The 18,261-nt window shown below is 42.1% G+C and overlaps 2 long non-coding RNA genes across 2 annotated transcripts; both read right to left on the bottom strand.

The window, feature by feature from the left end:
• Positions 1 to 5,281: 5,281 nt before the first annotated feature.
• Positions 5,282 to 13,680, bottom strand: LOC124110024 (uncharacterized). The gene is made up of 2 exons (XR_006857156.2): positions 11,758 to 13,680; positions 5,282 to 5,499 (listed from the first exon to the last, which is right to left on the bottom strand). It is a non-coding gene; the product is annotated as an uncharacterized LOC124110024 (long non-coding RNA).
• Positions 13,681 to 14,167: 487 nt separating this feature from the next.
• Positions 14,168 to 18,254, bottom strand: LOC131423213 (uncharacterized). Its single transcript, XR_009224346.1, has 2 exons — positions 18,028 to 18,254; positions 14,168 to 17,591 (listed from the first exon to the last, which is right to left on the bottom strand). It is a non-coding gene; the product is annotated as an uncharacterized LOC131423213 (long non-coding RNA).
• Between the last annotated feature and the right edge of the window lie 7 nt (positions 18,255 to 18,261).

Here is an 18,261-nt window from a genome sequence, read left to right as displayed (position 1 = left end):
CAATGTATTCTAGGAATTATTCTAGAGTCTGGGGATATTCCCATGAATGTACTAAAGCTCCTTTTCTTAACTAACTGATAGTCTGTTTAGACTGTTAGAAAATCAGAAAATTGTTGCCTTCAAAGATATGTAGGAGCCAGGCATGGTAGAGCATGCCTGTAATCCTAGCAACTCAAGAAGGAGGTTGAGGCAGGAGGATTGAAAGTCTGAGGCCAGCAACTTAGTGAGACCCTGTCTCAAAATCAAAAATAAAAAGGGCTGGAGAGGGGTCTTGGGTTGTGGTTCAGTGGTAGAATACTTGCCTCACGTGAGTGAGGCACTGGGTTCAATTCTCAGAACCGCTTATAAATAAATGAATAAAATAAAGTCCATCAACTGTAAGGTCAGTTACCAAAAGTGAGGAAGATTAAAAGCTGTTGACCAAGGCTTTATTTAGATTCCCTTGGGAGCAAGACCCTCCAGTCCAACAGAGTTGCACCTAGGCTCAGCCAGATTGGAATTTTGGGGGGCTTAGGGCAGGAATGGAGGGCTTGGGACAGGAAAGGGAGGTTTTTAGAGTCCCTTGTCCTCCTGGGGTTGTCTGGGGATCTTGCTGAGCTCCGTGTCCTTCCAGGATTGGTCAGGAGACCCTGCTTATTGACAGGTGGTTATGCAGCACCTGATTAGTTGTTCTTTCCCGCATGCAGGTTGCCTGGTGCTTTGTCCCCTTAGCCACCTCCAACATCAACAGCTAAATATATCCACCTAAACTTACCTCAGGGTAAATGATGTCACTGAGAGACCCAATGGCAGCTGGTAAGGATTGAAAAGGGGGTCAAAAGCCCCAACTTAGTATAAATATATATATTTGTAAAAAGGGCCGGAGATGTCGTCCATGGTAAAACACCTCTGGGTTCAATCCCCAGCACCAAAAGAAAAAAGACGTGTAAGAGTTCAGGAATGATAGACTTTAAACCCCTGTACCTAATAACCCAACTTGCTTATAAAAAAGAAAAATCCCATTCATTGGTTCACCTGTTTAACCAGTATTTATTGAGTGATAACTTTGAGCCTAAGACACAGTGATAAGGAAATAGGCTGAAGTTCCTGCTCTCATGAAAGAGACAAAGAAATAAATAAACAGACACAGAATTAATGCCAGATCGTGGCAAATACTGGGAATTAGAACCAAGGTAAGGAGAAAGAGGACGACTTACACAGGAGGCTGCCATGCACAATGGCATCAGGAAGCTTGTCCCCAGAGGCAGCCCCTGAGCAGACTTGAATGAAGTGAAGGAGCAAGCCACATGCAGGTGTGGAGGGGAAAGTTCCAGGTGGAGAGGAGGAGCACAGGGCCTTGGGCAGGAGTGTGGTGACCTTCAAGGTCAGCAAAGAAACCCTGTGACTGACAGAGCCCAGTGAACCAGCAGGGGGAACAAATCAGCTCCCCTCAGGGCCAGCCTTCAGGAGCCAGGGCAACAAGGCTCTCATAGGATTTTACTTTACAAAAGGAGAAGCCACTGAAGCATTGTGAGGACGGCTTTGGGCCTGAGCCTAGCAACTCCATTTTAAAACTCCAGTTTGAAACCTGCAGTCTCACCAGGCTCACGTAAGGGAACCTTCCAGAATGGTTCTCAGGAACAAACAAGTCCCTTCTCCCCACCCTGACAAACCCAGAGTGAAGCCTCTGCCAGACTGTCATCCCCCCAGATAAGGGGGGAAAGGCAAAAAGATCAGGGTGGGGCCACCAGACCAGATGTTTTAGCCCCAGGGTAAATGATGTCACTGAGAGACCGGGTGGCAGTGTAATGCCAGATTCCTGGGACCCCAATAGACCTCCAGGAGCCGAATCGGATGCGATCACGCAAGAGTCTTCATTGTGAGCTCCAGCCTGGACTCACGACCGTTTCAAGCAGAGGTCCCAGGGAGTGAGTCCTGGTCCTTTGTTCAGAGAGATTTTATAGGTTTTTTTGCATCACAACATCACACAGCAAATCATTTCACACCGCAGGAAAATCAAGCAACAACTCTTAACTTTGATTAGCACATTCACTGGCGGGAACAAGTTGGGTAGGGGTGATTGGTTAGTACAAGAGGGGGATTCCTTTGAACTGATTGGTTTAAGCCACGAGGGGTGTACGTGCTAAACTATATGGTTTCCCAACGTGTTATCAACCACCATAAACTACTGGGGGGTCATTTAGCATCCCAGGTATTTTCCCTGTCTCATGCTGATTGATGGTTGCTAGGGGGTTGCTATGGGTCCTCACCTAGCCAGTGAACCAGCAGGGGGGACAGATCAGCTCCCCTCAGGGCCAGCCTTGGGGCTGGCGCAGCAGATCTCTCCAGTTATTTGTAGATAAACAACTCAGTAGGGTGGGTATGTGCCTAGGAGTGCTCTGTGGGTCTTTCCAAGGACAAGGGTCACGCCCCCTTCTTTCAACAGGCTTTGCTCTGAGGTAGAGGCTGGTTTCTCAAAAATGGAGTCACATCAGTTTCTCAGCACCTGATAATGATTGAAAGGGGAGTCAAAAGCCCCAAAGGTTAGTATAAATATTAAAGCAAATGAACAGACACTCAGCCAGCTGACACTGATGCCCTCACACTTGAGAGCCTGGTGAGGACCTGGGCTGACATCCCAGCTCTTCTCCTTGTTTGCTGATCCTCTGCGTCTTCCTCACCGCTCTCAAACCCTCCAGCCACATCTTGACCCTAGGGAGAACCACAACTTCCCCCTACGACCCTCTCCTCTGCCAGCCATCAGCTCCACCCCAGGAAAATCCTGCCTTGGTTCCTGACCTGATCACGGGGTCTGAGTGAGTGTGCTTCTGTGGACTTAGAGCCTAAGGCTTGAGACTTTTGATCTGGCACTTGAGCTTAGCGGGCAGAGGAAATGTTTGTCAAGAGCCTCTCATGATTAAGTGTGTTTGCGCTGGGTATGTGGCTCAAGTGGTAATGCGCTTGCCTGGCATGCGCGGGGTGCTGGGTTTGATTCTCAGCACCACATAAAATAAAAAAATAAAGATGTTGTGTCCACCAAAAACTGAAAAATAAATATTAAAAAATATTTTTTAAAAAGTGTGTTTGCAGTGCTTAAGTTAATCTAGAATTGTTTGCTGTGAACAGATTATCCTATTGCAGTGCCTAGCATTAAGGATTGTCGTTTCCTTGACAGTGAAATTGTATTGAGTGATTTGAGTGAATAAAGCATTGATTGGAAGGGGCAGAAGCACATGGACATTCTTTACTTCTCCCCCTGAACTGCATCTTTTGCCCATCGTGACAAGCATTCGGAGAAAAAGGATCGTTTTGTATTTTTTAAGACTCTGTGTGGCTGCTGTGTGGAGAAACAGGGGAGGGAGATGAAGTCAGAAAAAACTGCAAAGGTTGAGTGGGAAACAATAAGGGGGGGGGGGGGGGAGTGTGTGTGTGTATATAGGCAGGCCCAACAGTGTAATGATGAACCCAGCCTAATTCCATCTCAAGATTGGGAGCCATGTCATCTCAAAGTCATGAAAAGTTAATTTCTGTTTTAATATAAATTACTGTGATTTCTAAACTTGTTTGAAATTCCTGCCCTTGTCTTGAGCTCACCCATGCCTGGCTTCCCTGACCAGATAACAACCCTCTCCAAAACCTTAGTGATGCCTCATAAATCCTGGCTCCCCCGACCAGATAACAACCCTCTCTGAAACCTCAGTGGTACCTCATAAATTTTGATGTTGGGATCTGAATTTACTCCCTACCTTGAAATATCATGCCATCTAGATCATTAACCTGCTACCTGCCTTTGTATTATGCTTGTCAAAATCCTGTCAGCTCTAAGTTCTCAAGACACTCTCCTTTGCAACTTTTTGTGTTATAAAATCTTGTTCCTGGAAAGCTGGGGGGCTGGTCTCTAGCCTGTGTTAGGGGAGACAGCCGCTGATCAGCTCTCTTTGTGTACACAAATACAAGCTTGCTTTAATTTGATTTAAAATTGGAGTTGGTGGTCTTTGTGTCAGGGTTCAACAGTAATCCTAATTGATTAGAAATTTTAATCATAAAATGTTACACACATGTTACACACATGCCTACAACATTCCTGCTTGCACTCCTCTAATCTGTCATGTCATCCAAACAAGGAAAGCTTAAGAAACTGTCACAGCCACGAGAGACTAAGGAGATACGACGACAAAATGAAAGGTGGGCTTCTGGATGGGCCTCTGGAACAGGAAAAGGACAGTAGGTAAAAACCAAGAATCTTCAATATTAGTCCATCAATTGTGACAAGTATTCCACAATAATGAAATATAATAAGGAAAGCTGAGAGATGACATTTATATGGTAACTTTCTGTAGTATAATTTTTCCATAAGTTCATTTAAAAAGGTAAGCCCTCCAAACAATGTGACTGATATCCATGTATAAATGGAGATGGTTACACAAAATGTGAATAGACTCAACACCACAGAACTATGTACATTAAAATGATTAATTTTAGATTATATTATATTTTGTAATTTTTTTTTAAAGGTTCCCTTTTGCTTCAAACTTTTTTCAGTCCACAAGGTTTAGAATTGGGTGACTTGGGGCTGGAAATATAGCTCAGTGGTACAGTAATTGCCAAACATGCACAAGGCCCTAAATTCAATCCCTAGGATGGGCAGTGGGGGGGCACTAGGATTGGGTGACTAGCTGAAGTCAGAACTGATATTTGGATGCAGGTTTGGCTGCCTCCAAAGTCCAAATTCTTTTTTCTTTATATATTTTTTAGTTGTCGATGGATCTTTATTTTATTATTTATATCTGGTGCTGAGAATCAAACCCAGGGCCTCACAAGTGCTAGGCAAGCATATGGCTACCATTAAGCCACAACCCCAGCCCGCCAAAGTCCAAGTTCTTAACCACTCTGCTTCATTGTTATGAAATTCCTTAAGAGAGTCTTCCTGTCACTAATTGAATCCTCCTTCAACACGTCCTAGCAACTAATGCCCAGGTGATCTCCATGTCCCTCAGAACATCTCACTCTCCTGTGCAGGGGATTTGAAGGGGGATCCACTGCCTACCCATTCACATTAGGCATTCAGAAAGCCCTTCGTGGTCCCGGTGCCACGGGGCACACCAGTAGCTCAAGAGGCTGAAGCAGGAGGATCGCAAGTTCAAATCAGCCTCAGCAACTTAGTGAGGCCCTAAACAACTTAGTGAGACTCTTTCTCAAAATTAAAAAAAAATGGCTTGGGGATGTGGCTCTGTGGTTAAGTGCCCCTGGGTTCAATCCCTGACCCCCAAACACCCTCAAACGAAAACCCTTTATGAACTGATTGCAACTGACCTTTTTAGGTCAAACGAATCCCTTTATTTTTCTCCTGACAAGTCAACACGCACCCAGTACTGGATCTTTTCCTAATTCAGCTGTTTCTCTCTCGAAAGTCTTTCTTTGGGTTTGTCTGTGCAGGCCCAGCTCAAACTGAAAGGTCTGCCTTATCCCATGAGCCAAAAGTAATTATTCAGAGCTTCTCTTCACGAAGGATAATTGGTCCTGAGGGGAAAAGCCACAAAGAGAATCCACTTAAAACAGAGACCAAAATGTCATAGTTAAGAAGCTTAAAAGGCCTGATTGTAGGAAGACAATCTAGGATTAAGCCCAAACAAACCTATCGTAATACTACGTGTAGAGCACTTATACACGTTTGTTATTCTTAATACAAAAACATGAAAGGTGTCTATTTAAAAGGTTGCTGGGAGGAACCCAGCAACCCCATCAGGGTAGTGCCCAGGACACATTGTCCATCAGATCCCTCATCAGACAAACCAGAGGGAGCGCAGGGTTGGACATCTGCGCCTCCGCCAGAGCAGTACTAACTCCAGAGATGGGAGTTCAAATCATTCCCACAGGGGTGAAAGGACCTCTTCCCAAAGGAACAGTAGGCTTATTATTGGGACGCAGCTCTTCTACTCTAAAAGGACTTATGATAAGTCCTGGGGTAATTGATCCCGATTATGAAGGTGAAATAAAAATTATAGCCAGTTCTCCAAAGGGTATATCAGTAATTTCACCAGGAGATAGAATAGCACAGTTACTAATAATACCCAGCCTACATGATAAATTTTCCAGTCGTACTGTAGAAAGAGGTTCCAAGGGATTAGGCTCCACAGGTGTAGATTGGGCTATGCTTTCTTTAAATTTAGATTCTCGCCCCATGCTAAAACTAAATATTCAAGGACATGAATTTAATGGGCTACTGGATACAGGTGTAGACCTTAGCATCATCTCTCGTCAAGAATGGCCAAAACATTGGCCATTACAACAAGCCACTCAAACGCTTCGAGGCCTAGGAGTGGCGACTAATCCCCATAGAAGTGCAATGGTATTAGATTGGAAGGATCCTGAAGGATGTGAAGGAACTATACAGCCATATGTATTGGATCATCTTCCCGTAAATTTATGGGGACGAGATGTCCTAGATCAATTAGGTTTGACATTAACAAATAACATCAACCAAAATGCACCCACTATTATGAATAGACAAGGTTTTAGGAAAGGAAAAAGATTAGAAAAACAAGAACAAGGTATAGCAGCACCAATACAAATAGATCAAGGAACAGACAGACATGGGTTGGATTTTCAGAAAGGGCCACTGAGACAATAAAAATTACTTGGAAATCAGAAAGACCAGTATGGGTTCCTCAGTGGCCCCTGACTAAAGAAAAGATACAAGCAGCCCATGACCTGGTCAAACAACAATTAGCAGAAGGACATATACAACCTTCTGTATCTCCCCATAATACTCCCATTTTTGTCATCAAAAAGAAATCTGGTAAATGGAGATTATTGCAAGATTTAAGAGCCATTAATAATGAGATGGTTATTATGGGACCTGCTCAATCAGGGATTCCTCAGTTGTCTGCTTTGCCAAAAACCTGGTATGTTTTAGTTATAGATATTAAAGATTGTTTTTTTTCAATTCCAATTCATCCTGAGGATAGTCCACGTTTTGCATTTACTATCCCTGCACTGAATCATGAAGGTCCTGATCAGAGATATGAATGGAAAGTACTCCCTCAAGGGATGGCTAACAGCCCAACTATGTGTCAAATTTATGTTAACAAAGTAATCCAGCCACTTAGAAATCAAAATCCTGAACTACAAATATTTCACTATATGGATGATGTATTATTAGCACACAAAGATAAAAACACATTGCTAGAATGTTATGCCACACTTACAAACTTATTAAAAAATTATAATCTAGAGATAGCAATAGATAAAGTACAATTAAATTTTCCAATTAATTATTTAGGAGTTCTATTATCCTCAACCATGGTCCGTCCACCAAAAATTCAAATACGAGTAGATCAACTCAAATCACTTAATGACTTTCGAAAGTTATTAGGAGACATAAATTGGATAAGGCCTTATTTAGGTATACCAACAGGAGAGTTGGGACCTTTATTTGATATCCTAAAAGGTCCATCAGATCCAAATTCACCCCGAATGTTAACGCCTGAAGCAAGAAAGGCATTAAAAATCATTGAAACATATATGGAAAATATGCATTTGGATAGAATTGATATAAGTTTGCCTTTATTATTTATTGTACTACCAACAAAAAATATTCCTACAGGAGTATTTTGGCAAGAAGGTCCATTATTATGGATACATTTATCTTATTCTCCTAACACTATTCTTACTAGGTATCCTGAGGCTGTAGGACAATTAATACTCAAAGGAATAAAAGCAGCAAAGGGAGTGTTTGGGATTTCTCCCAATAAAATTATTACTCCATATACTATGAATCAAATTGATGAGTTAGCTAATGAGTTAAATACTAGGGCAATAATCATGTGTAAATCTAATGTTTCATTTGATAACCACTTACCATCTAATCCTTTATTGTCTTTTTGGTCATTGCATCCTGTAATTTTTCCAAAAATGACAAGAAAAACACCTATCATGAATGCTCCAAATATATTCACTGATGGGTCAAATAATGGTACAGCAGCAGTAGTTACCCCTGATCAAACTTTTACATTTTTAGTACCCAAACAATCAGCTCAAAAGGTAGAGCTTAATGCAGTTTTACAAGCTTTTGTGATGTTTAAAGATTCTGTATTTAATTTATTTTCTGATAGTCAGTATGTAGTTAATGCTATAGTATCTCTTGAAGATGCTGGTAGGATTTCCCCTTCTTCTACTGTTTTCTCTTTGCTTTCCACTATACAAAGTCTAATCTGGGACAGAAAAGATCCATTCTTTATAGGACATATCAGGGCACATACAGGATTGCCTGGAGCCCTTAGTTTGGGCAATGATTTAGCAGATAAAACTACACATGACATACATATTTTCTCTACACTAGAAGAAGCTATAAATTTTCATAAAAAGTTCCATGTCAATGCTAATACTTTACAAAAGCGTTTTAAAATAACTAAGGAACAAGCTAGACAAATAATAAAACAATGTCAAAATTGTGTGACCTTTTTACCACAAGTTAATCTTGGAGTCAATCCTAGAGGATTGATACCTAACCATATTTGGCAGATGGACGTCACACACTTGCCAGAATTTGGAAAATTAAAATATTTGCATGTTACAGTTGATACTTCTTCTGGATTTTTGATGGGCTCCCTTCATGCCGGAGAAAAAACTAAAGATGTTATAGCTCATTGCTTACAAAATTTTGCCACTGTGGGTGTTCCAAAACAGTTAAAAACAGATAATGCCCCTGGTTATACTTCTACCTCTTTTAAACAATTTTGCTCAACATTTGGCATTACTCATATAACAGGAATCCCATACAATCCACAGGGACAAGGCATAGTTGAAAGAGCTCATCAAACTATTAAAATGTACTTATTAAAGCAAAAAGAAGGAATTGGGAAGGGGTATATATTCCCCAAAGATAAACTTAAAATAACCCTTTTTACTCTAAACTTTTTAAATTTGGATTCATCAGGACTTAGTGCTGCGGAAAGGCATATGTGTCCAAAAAATGTACATAAGCCCAAGGTACTTTGGAAGGATATTCTAACAGGACAATGGAAAGGTCCTGACCCAGTAATTGTCTGGAGTCGGGGGTCTGTTTGTGTGTTTCCACAGGGAGAACAGCAGCCGATTTGGATTCCAGAGAGATTAACCAAGGTCCTGACCCAGTGATTGTCTGGAGTCGGGGGTCTGTTTATGTGTTTCCACAGGGAGAACAGCAGCCGATTTGGATTCCAGAAAGATTAACTAAAGCGATTTCTACAGACCAAAAAGAAGATGATTTGGCTCAAATCCATAACAACTGATATCCAAAACTCCAGTTTGGCTATTCTTACATCTGCAACAGAACCAGGATGCTTTTTTCAATATCTATTTTATTATTGCCCTTTGCCATATCATGAAGTTCTATTTTGTTTTTTGAGCTCATACAGACCTAGGTTAATGTTTTGCTGATCAGTTCTATTTTTTGACTATAGAGTTTTTAAACATTGCAATGGAGATTTCACCTGTAAAAAGTTATAAGGCCTTTACTATAATGTTATGTGTTGTATGTATTATATTATGTGTGCACACTTGTGTTTTGTGTTATATGTTTGAATGTACGTATGTCCATATATCATATATGATGAGCGCTCATGATAAAATGGATCCAAATATTTTTTTTCACGTGATTTATATGGTTTAATTTAAATTGGGTAAACAACTGTTGAGGATTGTTTTAATATGTAAACAAAAAAGAAGGTTAACAGATCTGTTTGTTTACTTTCACCTTTCCTTTTCATTATATTTAATAATTCTCTTAAAGACAATGTAAATTGTTAAGAAAATTGTTTTCTTTTAGTGCCTTCTGTAATGTTACATAATTTTTTCTTTAGCCATTATTGCCAGAATTCCTATCTTCATCCCAGTGCCGGTGAAGACAATGTAAATTGTTAAGAAAATTGTTTTCTTTTAGTGCCTTCTGTAGTGTTACATAATTTTTTCTTTAGCCATTATTGCCAGAATTCCTATCTTCATCCCAGTGCCGGTGAAGACAATGTAAATTGTTAAGAAAATTGTTTTCTTTTAGTGCCTTCTGGAATGTTACATAATTTTTTCTTTAGCCATTATTGCCAGAATTCCTATCTTCATCCCAGTGCTGGTGAAGTCAAAGATAAAACCAATCTACAGCTTCTACAATAGCCATCACTGAACTGCTTGCAGAACTTGCCTGGACACATTGTGAGCTCACCTGTATGCATTGTGAACTATCTGTTGGTGCAGCGACTTATGGTAGTGTTGGGGTATTTTTGCTGATGATGTCACCGGTGGTACAATTTTTCAAAGGAGCCCTCAATTGGCTTAATGTCATGGCATTTTGCATCCTCCTCTACTAGTGATGGTCTAAAATTTGGGGGCCAACAGAGGTGAGGCAAAGAACCTCACCCCCCCACAGGTGCAAAGGCCTATCCACAAGTATGGCTGTATGCTGGACCGGTAGTCAGTGACGGGTATGATCCAATTGCAGTGGTACCAACCTAAGACAGGAGGCTGACGCCTAGAGGTCAGTTCATCCGATGACGGGTAAGGACCATATGTTGAATTGGACTGCCTAACAGGCACGGTCCCTAAGCCACATGCTTGTTGTTTAAACAGAGAGGGGGAGATGTTGAGAGCCACAGCCTGAGGGGCCCCAGCAAACTTCCAGCTGCCAGCAAACTTCCAGCTGCCGGCTGATGATTGGCTCACAGCAGCCCCAGCAACATCTAGCTGATTGGCTCCTCGGCCCCAGCAACATCTAGCTGATTGGCTCCTCTGCGGTGATGCTCATTGGACTGTTTCCCTGCCCTTTCAGACCACGGAGCTGCTCATTGGGGGACTTTTTTGGCTCCGCCCACGTGACCCAGCCAATCGGCCTCAAGAGCAGGAGGATTGTGGGAGGTGGAGAGAAGCTTGGGTGGGAGAGAGAGGCTTGTGGAAAGCCGGTGGTGGCAGTTGAGGCTCTGAGGGTTTTTCCTGAGAGACTATTTTGTTTGTCGTGTGTGGTTCTAAATATAAAGTTAGTTTCTTTTGACAAGTGGCTCCTGATTGTGCCCAGCCAGACTGCGGCATATAGGCTATATTATTTATCTTTCAGCTACATAAATGTGATTATTTAAACAAAAGAACCAGTTAAAAGAGACAATAATTAATAGGAATAAGCAATGTCTAAGAAATACAGAACAATTTTAAATATTTCTATTCTGATACAGCAAATAACTTTTAAAATTCATATTGAATATTTACTTCTGTATATTCTTTTTAAAAAAATATATTTAGTTGTAGTTGGACACAATATCTTTATTTTATTTATTCTTTTTTTTTTTTTATGTAATGCTGAGGATTGAACCCAGCATCTCGCATGTACTAGGCAAGCGCTCTACCACTGAGCTGCATCCCCAGTCTTCTCAATAATCTTAAAATGCAAAAAGTAAGCTTTTGAAACTACAGTGTCTCATGATTTCGTGGGATTGTGTGTGTGTGTGTGTGTGTGTGTGTGTTACTAAGAAAGGAACCCAGGCTCCACACATTCTAGGCAAGTGCTCCACCACTGAGCTACATCCCCAGCCCTTTTAATTCTTTTATTCTGAGACACAGTCTCACTAAGATATCCAGGCTGCCTGGGACTTATAATCCTCCTGCCTCCGCATCCTGATTAGCTGGTGTTACCCACATGTGCCACAATACCCAGTTTAATGGGATATTTTTAAACCATTTTTTTTTTCTTTGAGATGACGTCTTACTATGTTGCCAGGGTGGCCCCAAACTCCTGGGCTCAGGCAATCCTCTTACCTCAGTCTCCCAAGCAGCTGGGATTACCACTGGGCGCCAGATGCCTGGATGTGTAAAGTTTTACTCTTCTGCCTTCCTTCTCCAGTAATCCTTCTCTGAACCACCTGCAACCTGGAGGACACCATTCTTTTCTGCAGGGGTAAAACTGAACACAGTCAGGGGGCTGGGGATGTGGCTCAAGCGGGAGCGCGCTCGCCTGGCATGCGTGCGGCCCCGGTTCGATCCTCAGCACCACATACAAACAAAGATGTTGTGTCTGCCGAAAACTAAAAAATAAATATTAAAATTACAAAATAAATAAATAAACCAAACTAAAGAAACAAGGCAACTAAATACAATGTGTAGTCCTGGATTATATTCTTTACTAGGAAAAAGTACAATAAAGGACATAAAAAAAAAAAAAACTGAACACAGTCAGATGTGAAATTCTCCTGGACTTGTAGCTTGCTCTTATCAAGTCCACATTACATGGACTCCTGGTGTCAGTCCAATGTGATGACATCACTCGGAATATTCTCTCAATAAAAACACTGGGCATGGAATAATTAGGGTTTTGCTTACTGGCAACAGCAGATCTTCAGACTTGTAGGAATTTATTTCTAGCTCTCCAAAAATGTCCATCTATCTTTTATCTACTGGCTTGTCTGGATAGACCACCTGTTTGTCAGTCAATTCTCTGTATCCTCTGCATCATAAAGGCAATGCATGTCTAAAATGCTCATCATTTCTAATCATTCTGAAGTACACTGAATGTTATTAAGTTAAACTTCTCCTCGGGGAAAATGGTTTTAAAGCACAAAGGTAATTTTTTGTTTGGAGGGTTTGGAGATTGAATCCAGAGGCACTTTACCACTGAGCCACATCCCCAGCCTTTTTCTTTTCTTTTTTGAGATAGGTTCTTACCAAGTTGCTTAGAGCCTCCTTGCTAAGTTGCCAAGTGAGGCTGGCCTTGAATTTAGAATCCTTCTGCCTCAGCCTCCAGAGCTGCTGGGATTAGAGGCATGTACTACATGCCCAGCCAAGCACCAGAGGCAATCTGAACTTGTAAAATCGAAAGTGGATTTCAAAAAGGTTATTGTTCTTATAAAGCAATTGAGAAAGTCTGTTTAACTTGGTTGCCCTTTTTTTGGTGATGTTGTTTTGAATTCTAAAGCAACCTTCTTTCAAAAAAACAATGAGTTATTTTTTCAGTGTTAGGAGTTGATGTTGCAACTTACTCATAATATTAAATAACTCAGGTGCAGTCAACCTGTCCTTTCTAGGCTCCTTATGGCTTCTTCATAGGTCATCAAATAGTTCTGGACAAAAAGCATATAAGTTTCTGTTGTAGTTTAACACTTTTATTCATTCTCATCCTCAATTTCTAAATTAAAGATGGACATTATCAGGATTTCTATTTATATATTTGTGATGCTAGGGATCAAACCCAGGGCCTTGTGCATGTAAGGCAAGCACTCTACCAACTGAGCTGTATCCTCAGCCTGATATTCTCCTTTTCTTGCATTTTGAGAAGGGGATTTTTTGGGCTGGGGATGTGGCTCAAGCGGTAGCACGCTCGCCTGGCATGCGTGCGGCCCGGGTTCGATCCTCAGCACCACATACAAACAAAGATGTTGTGTCCACTGAAAACTAAAAAAATAAATAAATATTTAAAAAAAAAAAAAAAAAGAGAAGGGGATTTTACAGCCAGACCAACATTGTTACATCGTTTTTATGACTGGCAACAATGGCAGCCACAGGACAGGTACAGATCTAAACAGTCTATCTCCTTCTATTGCTACAAAGTAAAAAAAAAAAAATCTCATTAAGTGCTTCTGCATCTTTTGAGGAAACTGAGAAGTAATGAAAAACTATTATTAAGAAGGCCTCAATATCATGGAAAAGTAAATCACACCCCCCCTTTTTTTTAAAGAGAGAGAGAGAGAATTTTTAATATTTATTTTTTTAGTTTTCGGCAGACACAACATCTTTGTTTGTATGTGGTGCTGAGGATCGAACCTGGGCCACACACATGCCAGGCGAGCGCGCTACCGCTTGAGCCACATCCCTAGCACCACACCCCTTTTTAGCAGTCTTGTGTACAAGCTGAATAGGTCATTAAGCATGTAAGATCTTTTCATTTTCTTTGGTAAGAAGCTTATAGACAGAATGGAATTTGCCAAAATTTACATGTGTGCTCTATGCTGAATAAGCAGATAGGTGAGCAAAATCTAGTCTGTATTTGGACAAGATGTCAGTAAGTTTTTTATGTTTTCTGTGGTTTCATCAAAATCTTCACAGATATCAAGAAGACCATTTGAAACACAGTTTTTCAAATCAAAGTACCAAAGAGCTAGGGGGAACATTTTGTGTGTGTGTGTGTTTTGCTGGGGACTGAACCCAGTGCTTTGTGCATGTAAGGCAAGCACTCTACCAGCTCTCGAACAGTTTTTTATTGCCATGATTCACTGCCGCAGTCCGGCTGCAGCAAAATAACCGGGGGGGTGACGAACAACTTGTGTACGTTGATACAGCAGGAGTGGGAGCCGTTTATTGTAGGACAGGAGCGGTATTTATACATTCCACACAGCTTATCTTAATTAGCATAAACTAGATACATCAGTCAACCAATAAGGAATCTCCACACTTAATAGCTCGCTGACATTACTTCACAAACCACTCCCTCTGGCAATATGCCAGGCGCCATCCAGACTTGTTTACAGACTAACAATTCACCACTTGATATACTGTAGAGAGCATGATCACAGATAAGATCTGACCAAATCAGCTCTGAACTGCAAGGTGCTAACACACCTGTTATCAAAATTTCCCCTTTTGTTCGCCCACAGGACATTTAAGTTGCAACTTCTGAATCAGGAAATGCAACTTTACTCAGTTTTATAAAGCAATCAAGGGGATGATAGGATGATGAGTATTTATGTAGTATGCTCAAACTAATTCAGTGGCTACTGTTTTCAACTGAACATTGGTGTCTTTGGGGGACACCCTTTGCACTGATTAAAAGAACTTTCATGTCTCATCCTGGACTTGGGAGATTCAGTCTCCATATGTGCTTCTATATCCCCTTCTCCATCATGCCCAAACCCACATTTCTCGGGGGGAGGAGAGGTATTGGGGATTGAACTCACAGCCACTCTCCATTGAGCTACATCCCCAATACTTTTTATTTTTGAGACAGGGTCTCACTAAGTTGCCCAGACTAGTCTCAACCTCAAAATTCTCCTGCCTCAGCCTCCTGAATTGCTGGGATACAGATAAGCATCACCACGCCCAGCTCCTCCCCAAATTCTTTTCTGTACCTCCTGCATGATCATGCTCTCTACAGCATATCAAGTGATTGTGGTGAATCAAGGCAATAAAAACTGTTTGCCCTAGCTCTTTGGTACTTCGATTTGAAAAAAAAAAAAAAAAAACAGAGTTTCAAATGGTCTTCTTGACCTGTTTGAATAATTTACCTCCCTAAGCCAATTATATGTGTCTTTCACCTATCATTAAAATAAAGTAGCTGTTTACCTTTTGGTAATGTCTGGGTCATGCTGGCCCTGGCAGTGTACTCAGGATACTATCACAAAGTTAAAATTAGAAGAGCAAAAGCACAACAGTTAACTGGAGGGATAACACCAAATATAACTTAAGCTGCACACGCTTCATAATTTAAGTTTCTCTGAGGGAATCCATCAATGGAGGACCCATTACCATAAACCTAGGTAACAAATGCCAATTCAGCCTCCAGCAAAAGACAGACCACTGCCATATTCATTTACCGCTAAAAAAAGTATTTTTTACCATTTCAGGCTATTTTTTGGGCTACCATGTGGTTTTATATCACTCCTCCCAACTTTCCATGCTCTGCTGAAAACCACAACTTTTTGCACCCAAGAATGGTTTCCTGAAATGTGGAACTTTCAATAACAATCCCAGACAATCCAGACTGGCTGCTCACTAAAAAAATAATCGCTTACTCTCCCATTTTTGTGGGTGACAGTCTGCTTGCTATTTTCAGGTTTGCTATTCCAACTTTAGCAAATTATATTTCATTACTCTTTATATTTATCTGAGATAAATCAAATAAAAATGGTGAATCACGTGTTTCTGGCAATAGTCCCTAAAGGCTTGAATAGAATGCTTTTTTTTTTTTTTTTGGTGCTGGGGATTGAACCCAGGGCCTTGTGAATGCAAGGCAAGCACTCTACCAACTGAACTATATCCCCAGCTAGAATGCATCTTGGCATCACTACTTGGTACACCTGCTCCACAGCTTATTTCTTTAGCTCTGAGACTCCTTGGCAAATCAAGGTAGGTTTTTTCTAAAGTTTTCCCTGCACTGTTTTCTGCTATTTCCAACAGCTCCATTCAGTCTCCAAAAGACAAACATAGACTCATTAATTCCATACATGTCCCCCAAAAGCTAAGAATGACAAAGCATCATTTTGTTATAACAGCAATATAAAATGCTTACTCATGTTTATAAATCACATGATAATGATGTAAAAGTAAAAAAAAAAAAAAAAAAGAGAGACAGAATAAAAGAGAAAGGTAAGTCAATGCCTTTCCTCCTACAGTCACCAGGTAGCTTTAGTCAAGCTTTGAAAATGCTTCTAAGAGCAGGGCATGGTGGTACACACCTGTCATTCCAGCAACTCAGGGAAGGCTGAGGAGTATCACAAGTTCCAGGCTAGCCTCAGCAAATTAGCAAGACTCTAAGAAATTTAGGGAGAACCTGTCTCCAAATAAAACATAAAAAGGGCTAGGGATGTAGCTCAGTGGTAAAGCACCCCTGGGTTCAATCCTCAGTATCCTCTTTAAAAAAATGCTATAAATCATAGGCAGGTAGCTCAGTGGTAGAGCACTTACGCACTATGTACAAAGCTGTGGCCTGGATCCCCAGCACTGAAAAAAAAATTAATAAATAAATAAACAGAAATGCAGCTAAGAGCTGGTAAACTAATGTTAGTCATTAATAGACATTAAAAAAGTTTCATTAAGTACTGCCTGCAGGGTCTGGGGGGTAGCTCAGTAGTACAGCTCATGTTTAGCTGAGTTGCGTCCTCAGCACAACCATTAAAAAAAGAAAAAAGAAAGAAAGAAAAGAAAAGAAACAATATAACAATTTTAGCCTAACCACACACTGGGTCCCCACCCCTCTACCCTGTTTCTCCTTTTCTTTCCCTTTTGTACCGGGGATGGAACCCAGGGGGTACTTAACCACGGAGTCACATCCCTAGTCCTTTATATGTTTTATTTTAGGGTCTCACTAAGTTTCTTAGGGTCCCGGAAAATTGCTGAGGCTGGCTTTGAACTTGCGATCCTCCTGCTTCAGCCTCCAAAGCCACTGCGATTACATGTATGTGCCACCGCACAATCGCTGTGTGCCTCTTTTAATGACAAATGTTGTTTTCCTGGATCTCTCCCTCGATCTGGCGGGTTCCGCTCGGTATACCATCGGGCCAAGGTCGCGTCGCGTAGGCTCTTTAATAGTACGACCTTCTCCAGGAGCAGGACCTGCTCCGGGATCGGTGCCGCGGAGACGGGTGATCCCTTCCGGACAGCAGCGGCGCCTCTCGGTACGGGCGCTGAGGGATCACGTCGGGCTCTGCGGGTGAAACCTCCAGCAGCACCTAACTCCACCAGGGGCGCCTTCTCCATCAGTCGAGCCCCTGACCCGCTTCGGTCCCCGGGCCGCCTCCCACTCCTGGACGCCGACTGGGACCCGGACTGAGAGCTTCTGCAAGAGGGGCTCCCTCGCCCGTCATTCGCGTGGCTAAGACATCTTTGCTCCCGGCTTATCTTCCTTTCTTTGAAAACGGTTGCTTCCCGAAAATCCAGGATATCTCCTAAATAAATAGTGGTTCTCAACCTTTTCCCCCGGAGGGCGTATTGGGCAAAGCCTGGAGACACCTTTGGTTGTGACAACCCCTTGCAAACATTGGGTGGACGGCAGGTGAGCACAAGACAGCCGCCCACAAACAGAATTATCCGACCCCCAAAGTGAGTAGGACCGAGGCTGAGACATCTTTCCCTGAAACAAACAGCCAAGGTCAAGTCCTGAAAGAGGGTCGCGGAGGCCGGGCTGGAGCTCAGGGAACCCACTGACAAGCCAAAGTGACAAGCCCCGCCTCCAGACTCGAGCCTGCCCCTCGCCGGGAGGTGGAGCTGCGGAGCTCCGACAAAAGCAAACAGTACTTTAAAGGCCTGAACACGTAGGGCTGCGAGTCCGCAAGCCACCACGTTTTGCACCACGGGACCCGAATCTTCACCTGCCGTACACACCTGAGTTAGCGGCGGGACCAACCTCAACACTAAAAAATGCGCCGCGTCACTCAAGACGGACACTAAGGTCTAATGGACGCCTCCCTTTCTAGAGCTTAGGACACAGATAGACTTCTCACACTCAGCCTCGAAAGGCTTGCTCGGCTCCAGTACGTCCCGCATTCAGCTCCAAACGTGAACTTGGCAAAGATGACTCCCCACCAACCGCGCCTGAGCATGCGCAGACGCGTCGGC

This window comes from Marmota monax, unplaced genomic scaffold (assembly GCF_021218885.2).
Source record: "Marmota monax isolate L192 unplaced genomic scaffold, Marmota_monax_Labrador192_F-V1.1 WCK01_AAM20220418_F8-fsc00008, whole genome shotgun sequence".
Taxonomy (NCBI): domain Eukaryota; kingdom Metazoa; phylum Chordata; class Mammalia; order Rodentia; family Sciuridae; genus Marmota; species Marmota monax.
The sequence above is the reverse complement of the archived record's forward strand: the minus strand, read 5'-3'. Positions and strand labels throughout refer to the sequence as shown.